This window comes from Arachis stenosperma, chromosome 2 (genome assembly GCF_014773155.1).
Source record: "Arachis stenosperma cultivar V10309 chromosome 2, arast.V10309.gnm1.PFL2, whole genome shotgun sequence".
In the NCBI taxonomy this organism is placed as follows: Eukaryota; Viridiplantae; Streptophyta; class Magnoliopsida; order Fabales; family Fabaceae; genus Arachis; species Arachis stenosperma.
The window spans coordinates 90,791,089-90,800,066 of record NC_080378.1 but is presented as its reverse complement, the minus strand read 5'-3'; the positions used below and the strand labels follow the sequence as shown (position 1 = coordinate 90,800,066).

Sequence of the window (8,978 nt, the reverse complement as noted above, 5' to 3'; positions counted from 1 at the left end):
CTTGTTGAGGTCTCTCTTGATTCTTCCATGAGAAATTTGGGTGATTTTCTCCATGAAGAATTATAGGTGTTTCCATAGGGTTCTCCTAAGTAATTCACCTCTTCCATTGAAGGGTTCTCAGGATCATAAGCTTCTTCTTCAGATGAAGCATCCTTAGTACTGCTTGGTGCATTTTGCATTCCAGACAGACTTTGAGAAATCAAATTGACTTGTTGAGTCAATATTTTATTCTGAGCCAATATGGCATTCAGAGTGTCAATCTCAAGAACTCCTTTCTTCTGACTAGTCCCATTGTTCACAGGATTCCTTTCAGAAGTGTACATGAATTGGTTATTTGCAACCATTTCGATTAGCTCTTGAGCCTCTGTAGGCGTCTTCATCAGATGAAGAGATCCTCCAGCAGAGCTATCCAAAGACATCTTGGATAGTTCAGAGAGACCATCATAGAAAATACCTATGATGCTCCATTCAGAAAGCATGTCTGAGGGACACTTTCTGATTAATTGTTTGTATCTTTCCCAAGCTTCATAGAGGGATTCTCCATCCTTCTGTCTGAAGGTTTGGACTTCCACTCTAAGCTTACTCAATTTTTGAGGTGGAAAGAACTTTGCCAAGAAGGCATTGACTAGCTTTTCCCAAGAGTCCAGGCTTTCTTTAGGTTGAGAGTCCAACCATGTCCTAGCTCTGTCTCTTACAGCAAAAGGGAATAGCATTAGTCTGTAGACCTCAGGGTCAACCCCATTAGTCTTGACAGTGTCACAGATTTGCAAGAATTCAGCTAAAAACTGATGAGGATCTTCCAATGGAAGTCCATGGAACTTGCAATTCTGTTGCATTAAAGAAACTAATTGAGGCTTAAGCTCAAAGTTGTTTGCTCCAATGGCAGGGATAGAGATGCTTCTCCCATAGAAGTCGGGAGTAGGTGCAGTAAAGTCACCCAGCACCTTCCTTGCATTGTTGGCATTGTTGTTGTTTTCGGCTGCCATGGGTTCTTCTTCTTTGAAGAATTCGGTCAGGTCTTCAACAGAGAGTTGTGCCTTAGCTTCTCTTAGCTTTCGCTTCAAGGTCCTTTCAGGTTCAGGGTCAGCTTCAACAAGAATGCCTTTGTCTTTGTTCCTGCTCATATGAAAGAGAAGAGAACAAGAAAATATGGAATCCTCTATGTCACAGTATAGAGATTCCTTGAGGTGTCAGAGGAAAAGAAAAATGGAAGACAGAAGTAGAAAATTCGAACTTATCAAAGAAGATGGAGTTCGAATTTTGCATTAAGGAATAGTGTTAGTCCATGAATAGAAGGATGTGAGAAGAAGGGAAGTAATTTTCGAAAATTAAGTAAAAGATTTTAAAATATTTTGAAAAACACTGATTAATTTTCGAAAATAAAAGTGGGGAAGAAATCAAGTGATTTTTGAAAAAGATTTTGAAATTAGAAATAAAAAAGATTTGATTGAAAACTATTTTGAAAAAGATGTGGTTAAGAAGATATGATTGGTTTTAAAAAGATGTGATTGAAAAGATATGATTTGAAAAACATTTAAAAAAAAAGATTTGATTTTAAAAATTAATGACTTGCCTAACAAGAAAAGATATGATTCAAACATTAAACCTTCCTCAACAGAAAAGGCAACATACTTGAAATGTTCAATCAAATCATTAATTGTTAGTAAGTATCTTTGAAAAAGGAAAGAAATTGATTTTGAAAACATTTGATTGAAAAGATATGATTTGAAAAAGATTTGATTTTGAAAAACTTTGAAAACTTGAAAAAAATTGATTTGAAAAACAAAATCTTCCCCCTTGTGCCATCCTGGCGTTAAACGCCCAGAATGGTGCACATTCTGGCGTTTAACGCCCAAAACTCTACCCTTTTGGGCGTTAAACGCCCAGCCAAGCACCCTGGCTGGCGTTTAAACGCCAGTCTGTCTTCTTCACTGGGCATTTTTGAATGCCCAGCTTTTTCTGTGTGATTCCTCTGCAGTATGTTCTGAATCTTCAATTCTCTGTATTATTGACATGAAAAGACACAAATTAAAAATATTTTTGGATTTTTAATAATGAGGAATAATCAAAATGCACTTAAAATCAAATAACAATGCATGCAAGACACCAAACTTAGCAGTTTGTATACTATTGACACCAACTACATGAGAATGCATATGAGAAACACAAAACACTCAAGTCAATAGAATTCAAAGATCAAAACAAGGAAATCATCAAGAACAACTTGAAGATTAATGAAGACACATGCATGAATTTGAAAAATGCTAGAAGGACAGAAACATGCAATTGACACCAAACTTAAAATGAGACACTAGACTTAAACAAGAAATATTTTTGGTTTTTATGATTTTGTAATTTTTTGGATTTTTCGAAAATTAAGTGGAAAAGAAAACAAAGGTATCAAAATTCTTAATGAGAATTCCAGGAATCATGCAATGTTAGTCAAAAGCTTTAGTCTAAAGGAATTAGACATAGCTAGCCAAGCTTCAGCAAGACATTGCATTCAAGAGCTAAATTGATGAGGATCAATCAGCTTTGGTGATGATAAGAACATCACCTTGAAACACTAGAATTCATTCTTAAGAACTCTGAAAAAAAAAATACCTAATCTAAGCAACAAGATGAACCGTCAGTTGTCCATACTCGAACAATCCCCGGCAACGGCGCCAAAAACTTGGTGCGCGAAATTGTGAACAATACTTTTCACAACTCTCATAATCCCCGGTCGTGAACCCCAAAAACTTGGTGTTCAATACCATGGCATTAACACAACTTCGCACAACTAACCAGCAAGTGCACTGGGTCGTCCAAGTAATAAACCTTACGCGAGTAAGGGTCGATCCCACGGAGATTGTTGCTATGAAGCAAGCTATGGTCACCTTGTAAATCTCAGTCAGGCAGACTCAAATGAGTATAGTGATAAACGAATAAAGCATAAAGATAAAGATAGAGATACTTATGCATATCATTGGTGAGAGCTTCAGACAAGCGTATGAAGATGCCTTCCCTTCCGTCTCTCTGCTTTCCTACTGTCTTCATCCAATCCTTCTTACTCCTTTCCATGGCAAGCTTATGCAAGGGTTTCACCGTTGTCAGTGGCTACCTCCCATCCTCTCAGTGAAAATGTTCCTATGCTCTGTCACAGCATATGGCTAATCAGCTGTCGGTTCTCGGTCAGGCCGGAATAGAATCCAGTGATTCTTTTGTGTCTGTCACTAATGCCCCGCCTGCTAGGAGTTTGAAGCACGTCACAGTCATTCAATCATTGAATCCTACTCAGAATACCACAGACAAGGTTAGACCTTCCGGATTCTCTTGAATGCCACCATCAGTTCTCGCCTATACCACGAAGACTCTGATCTCACGGAATGGCTGGCTCGTTTGTCAGGCGAGCACTCGGTTGTCAGGCGATCAACCATGCATCGTGTATCAGGAATCCAAGAGATAAACACTAGAGCCTTGATTGCTTGTAGAACAAAAGTGGTTGTCAGTCACTTTGTTCATAAGTGAGAATGATGATGAGTGTCACAGATCATCACATTCATCAAGTTGAAGAACAAGTGATATCTTGGACAAAGAACAAGCGGAATTGAATAGAAGAACAATAGTAATTGCATTAATACTCGAGGTACAGCAGATCTCCACACCTTAATCTATGGTGTGTAGAAACTCCACCATTGAAAATACATAAGAACAAGGTCTAGGCATGGCCGTGAGGCCAGCCTCCAAATGATCTAAGAACTAGATGTCCAAAGATGAAAAATACAATGGTAAAAGGTCCTATATATAGAGAACTAGTAGCCTAGGGTGTACAGAGATGAGTAAATGACATAAAAATCCACTTCCGGGCCCACTTGGTGTGTGCTTGGGCTGAGCAATGAAGCATTTTCGTGTAGAGACTCTCCTTGGAGTTAAACGCCAGCTTTGGTGCCAGTTTGGGCGTTTAACTCCCATTCTTGTGCCAGTTCCGGCGTTTAACGCTGGAATTCCTGAGGGTAACTTTGAACGCCGGTTTGGGCCATCAAATCTTGGGCAAAGTATGGACTATCATATATTGCTGGAAAGCCCAGGATGTCTACTTTCCAACGCCGTTGAGAGCGCGCCTATTGGGCTTCTGTAGCTCCAGAAAATCCACTTCGAGTGCAGGGAGGTCAGAATCCAACAGCATCTGCAGTCCTTTTCAGTCTCTGAATCAGATTTTTGCTCAGATCCCTCAATTTCAGCCAGAAAATACCTGAAATCACAGAAAAACACACAAACTCATAGTAAAGTCTAGAAAAGTGAATTTTAGCTAAAAACTAATAAAAATATACTAAGAACTCAACTAAAACTACTAAAAACATACTAAAAACAATGCCAAAAAGGGTACAAATTATCCGCTCATCATGGAGTCACGAAAAAAATATAAAAATTAAAAACAGAATCAAAAACAGCAGAAGAAAAATCACATTCTGGAGGGAGGACAGACTGGCGTTCAACACCAGTAAGGAGCATCTGGCTGGCGTTCAACGCCAAAACAGAGCATGAATCTGGAGCTGAACGCCAGAAACAAGCAACATTCTGGCGTTTGAACGCCAGGAATGTGCCTTGAGGAAAGCTGGCGCTGGATGCTAGTAACAAGCATAGAACTGGCGTTCAACGCCAGAAACATGCTACACATGGGCGTTGAACGCCCAGAGTGTGCATCATCTCGGCGTTTAAACGCCAGAATGGTGTGCAAAGGCATTCTACATGCCTAATTGGTGCAGGGATGTAAATCCTTGACACCTCAGGATCTGTGGACTCCACAGGATCATCTCAGGATCTGTGGACCCCACAGGATCCCCACCTAACATATTCCCACCTTACTTCCTAATCCTATAACACTCTTCCCCATAAACCCCACCTACCTTCAAAATTCAAAAACACTTTCCCACCCAAACCCACCCTAAATGGCCGAACCTACCCTCTCCCATTTTCCTATATAAACCCCTCTATTCCACTTCATTTTCACACAACACAACCCCCTCTTCCATACCTTGGCTGAAACCTACACTCCCCCTCTCCTCCATATTTTCTTCTTCTTCTTCTTCTTCTCTTGCTCGAGGGCGAGCAATATTTTAAGTTTGGTGTGGTAAAAGCATAAGCTTTTTGTTTTTCCATTACCATCAATGGCACCTAAGGCCGGAGAATCCTCTAGAAAAGGAAAAGGGAAGACAAAAGCTTCCACCTCCGAGTCATGGGAGATGGAAATATTCATCTCCAAAAGCCATCAAGACCACTTCTATGATGTTGTGGCAAAGAAGAAGGTGATCTCGGAGGTCCCTTTCAAGCTCAAGAAAAATGATTATCCGGAAATCCGACATGAGATCCGAATGAGAGGTTGGGAAGTCTTAACCAACCCCATGCAACAAGTCAGAATCTTAATGGTTCAAGAGTTTTATGCCAATGCATGGATCACTAGGTACCATGATCAAAGTATGAACCCGAGTCCAAAGAATTATCTCACAATGGTTCGAGGAAAATACTTAGATTTTAGTCCGGAAAATGTGAGGTTGGCGTTCCACTTGCCCATGATGCAAGGAGATGAACGCCCCTACACTAGAAGGGTCAACTTTAATCAAAGGTTGGACCAAGTCCTCATGGACATATGTGTGGAAGGAGCTCAATGGAAAAGAGACTCCAAAGGCAAGCCAGTTCAACTAAGAAGACTGGACCTCAAGCCTGTGGCTAGAGGATGGTTGGAGTTCATTCAACGCTCCATCATTCCCACTAGCAACCGATCTGAAGTTACTGTGGATCGGGCCATCATGATGAGCGGATAATTTGTATACTTTTTGGCATTGTTTTTAGTATGTTTTTGATATGATCTAGTTAGTTTTTAGTATATTTTTATTAGTTTTTAGTTAAAATTCACTTTTCTGGACTTTACTATGAGTTTGTGTGTTTTTCTGTGATTTCAGGTATTTTCTGGCTGAAATTGAGGGATCTGAGCAAAAATCTGATTCAGAGACTGAAAAGGACTGCAGATGCTGTTGGATTCTGACCTCCCTGCACTCGAAGTGGATTTTCTGGAGCTACAGAAGCCCAATTGGCGCGCTCTCAACGGCGTTGGAAAGTAGACATCCTGGGCTTTCCAGCAATATAGGATAATCCATACTTTGCCCAAGATTTGGTGGCCCAAACCGGCGTTCAAAGTCACCTCAAGAAATCCCAGCGTTAAACGCTGGAACTGGCACCCAAATGGGAGTTAAACGCCCAAACTGGCACCAAAGCTGGCGTTTAACTCCAAGAAGAGTCTCTACACGAAATTTGCTTCATTGCTCAGCCCAAGCACACACCAAGTGGGCCCGGAAGTGGATTTTTATGTCATTTACTCATCTATGTACTAGTTTTCTATAAGTAGGACCTTTCACTATTGTATTTTAACATCTAGAACATCTTGGTAGCTATCTTTGAGTTTTATGCTATCTTAGATCATTGGGAGGCTGGCCATTTGGCCATGCCTAGACCTTATGCTTATGTATTTTCAACGGTAGAGTTTCTACACACCATAGATTAAGGTGTGGAGCTCTGCTGTACCTCGAGTATTAATGCAATTACTATTGTTCTTCCATTCAATTCCGCTTGTTCTTTATCCAAGATATCACTTGTTCTTCAACATGATGAAGGTGATGATTGACGCCCATCACCATTCTCACCCATGAACAAGGTGACTGACAACCATTCTTGTTCTACGAGCATATGAGGCTTAGTGAATATCTCTTGGATTCTTCGGAATCTTCGTGGTATAGGCAGGACCTGATGGCAGCATTCAAGAGAATCCGGAAGGTCTAACCTTGTCTGTGGTATTCTGAGTAGGATTCAATGATTGAATGACTGTGACGTGCTTCAACCTGTAACCTACTGGGCGTTAGTGACAGACGCAAAAGAGTTATTCTATTCCGGTAGGGGAGGGAACCAAACCGGTGATTGGCAGCACTGTGACAGAGTGTGTGCATTAGCTTTCACTGCGCGGATGGGAGGTAGCTGCTGACAACAGTGAGACCCTACACGAGCTTGCCATGGAAAGGAGTAAGAAGGATTGGATGAAGACAGTAGGAAAGCAGAGGGACGGAAGGGAAGGCATCTTCATATACTTGTCTGAAGCTCTTACACCAATGATATACATAAGTATCACTATCCTTATCTTCTATGTTATTTTCGTTCATCACCATATACATCTGAGTTTGCCTGACTAAGATTTACAAGATGACCATAGCTTGCTTCAATACTAACAATCTCCGTGGGATCGACCCTTACTCACGTAAGGTTTATTACTTGGACGACCCAGTGCACTTGCTGGTTAGTTGTGCGAAGTTGTGTAATGCCATGGTATTGAGCCACCAAGTTCTTGGAGCCATTACCGGGGATTATTTGAGTTGTGAAAAAGTATTGTTCAAAATTTTGCGCACCAAGTTTTTGGCGCCGTTGCCGGGGATTGTTCAAGTTTTGAGCAAGCTTTTGGTCCGGTGACATCAGTGCCAAAATCCGGCAACAGCACCAAGTTTTTGGCGCCGTTGCCGGGGATTGTTCAAGTTTTGAGCAAGCTTTTGGTAACATCAGTGCCAAGATCTGGCAACAACATCGAGTTTTTGGTGTTATTGCCCGGGATTGTTTAGGCTGGACAACTGACGGTTCATCTTGTTGCTTAGATTAGGTATTATTTTTTTCGAAATTCTTGAAGATGAATTCTAGAGTTTCATGATGATTTGTTGAAATCTGGCTGGCTGAGAAGCCATGTCTAATCTGATTGGACCGAGGTTTCAACTTATCACCACAAGAGCTTGTTGATTCTCATCAATTTTGCTCTTGGAGCAGTGATCTGCTAAGATTTGGCTGACCTCTGGTCATGTCTAGTGTTTTGGACCAAAGCTTTCTTTGAAAGCTTGGCTGGCTGTGAAGCCATGTCTAATTCCTGGACCGGAGTCTTAGACTAGCACTACACTGATTCCTGGAATTCTCATTAAGAATTTTGATACCTTTTCCTACTTAATTTTCGAAAAACACACAAAAATTACAAAATCAAAAAGACCAAAAATATTTGATGTTTCTTGCTTAAGTTTAGTGTCTCATCCTAAGTTTGGTGTCAAATGCATGTTTTTGTTATAATTTTCGAATCCATGCATATATTTCTTTGTTTTGATCTTTGAATTCTATTGACTTGAAGTATTTTGTGTGTCTCATATGCATTCTCATATTGTTAGTGTCAGTAGTATACAAACTGCTAAGTTTGGTGTCTTGCATGCATTGCTAATTGATTCATTTTGCATTTTGATTATTAAAAAATCTAAAAATATTTTTAATTTGTGTCTTTTCAAGTCAATGATACAAAGAATTGAAGATTTAGAACATACTGCAGAGGAATTATACAGAAAAAGCTGAGCATTCAAAAATGCCCAGTGAAGAAGGCAGACTGGCGTTTAAACGCCAGCCAGGGCACCTGGTTGGGCGTTTAACGCCCAAAGAGGTAGCATTTTGGGCGTTTAACGCCAGGATGGTGCTAGGGGGAAGATTTTGTTTTCAAAATCAATTTTTTTTAAGTTTTCAAAGTTTTCCAAAATCAAATCTTTTTCAAATCATATCTTTTCAATCAAATGTTTTCAAAATTAATTTCTTTCCTTTTTCAAAGATACTTACTTACAATTAATGATTTGATTGAAACATCACAAGATTGTTACCTTTTCTGTTGAGAAAGGTTTAAATGTTTCAAATCATATCTTTTCTTGTTAGGTAAGTCATTAATTTTTAAAATCAAATCTTTTTAAAATTGTTTTCAAATCATATCTTTTAAAATTGTTTTCAAATCATATCTTCTCAATCACATCTTTTTAAAACCATAACTTTTCAATTAAATCTTTTTAACCACATCTTTTTCAAATTAGTTTTCAATCAAATCTTTTTAATTTCTAATTTCAAAATCTTTTTCAAAAATCACTTGATTTCTTTTTCACCTTTAA

At 39.5% G+C, this 8,978-nt stretch overlaps 1 non-coding gene across 1 annotated transcript; it reads left to right on the top strand.

Annotated features, from left to right (window-relative positions):
• The first annotated feature begins 473 nt into the window (after positions 1 to 473).
• On the top strand, positions 474 to 581 carry LOC130964619 (small nucleolar RNA R71). Its single transcript, XR_009080707.1, has one exon. It is a non-coding gene; the product is annotated as a small nucleolar RNA R71 (small nucleolar RNA).
• Positions 582 to 8,978: the final 8,397 nt, after the last annotated feature.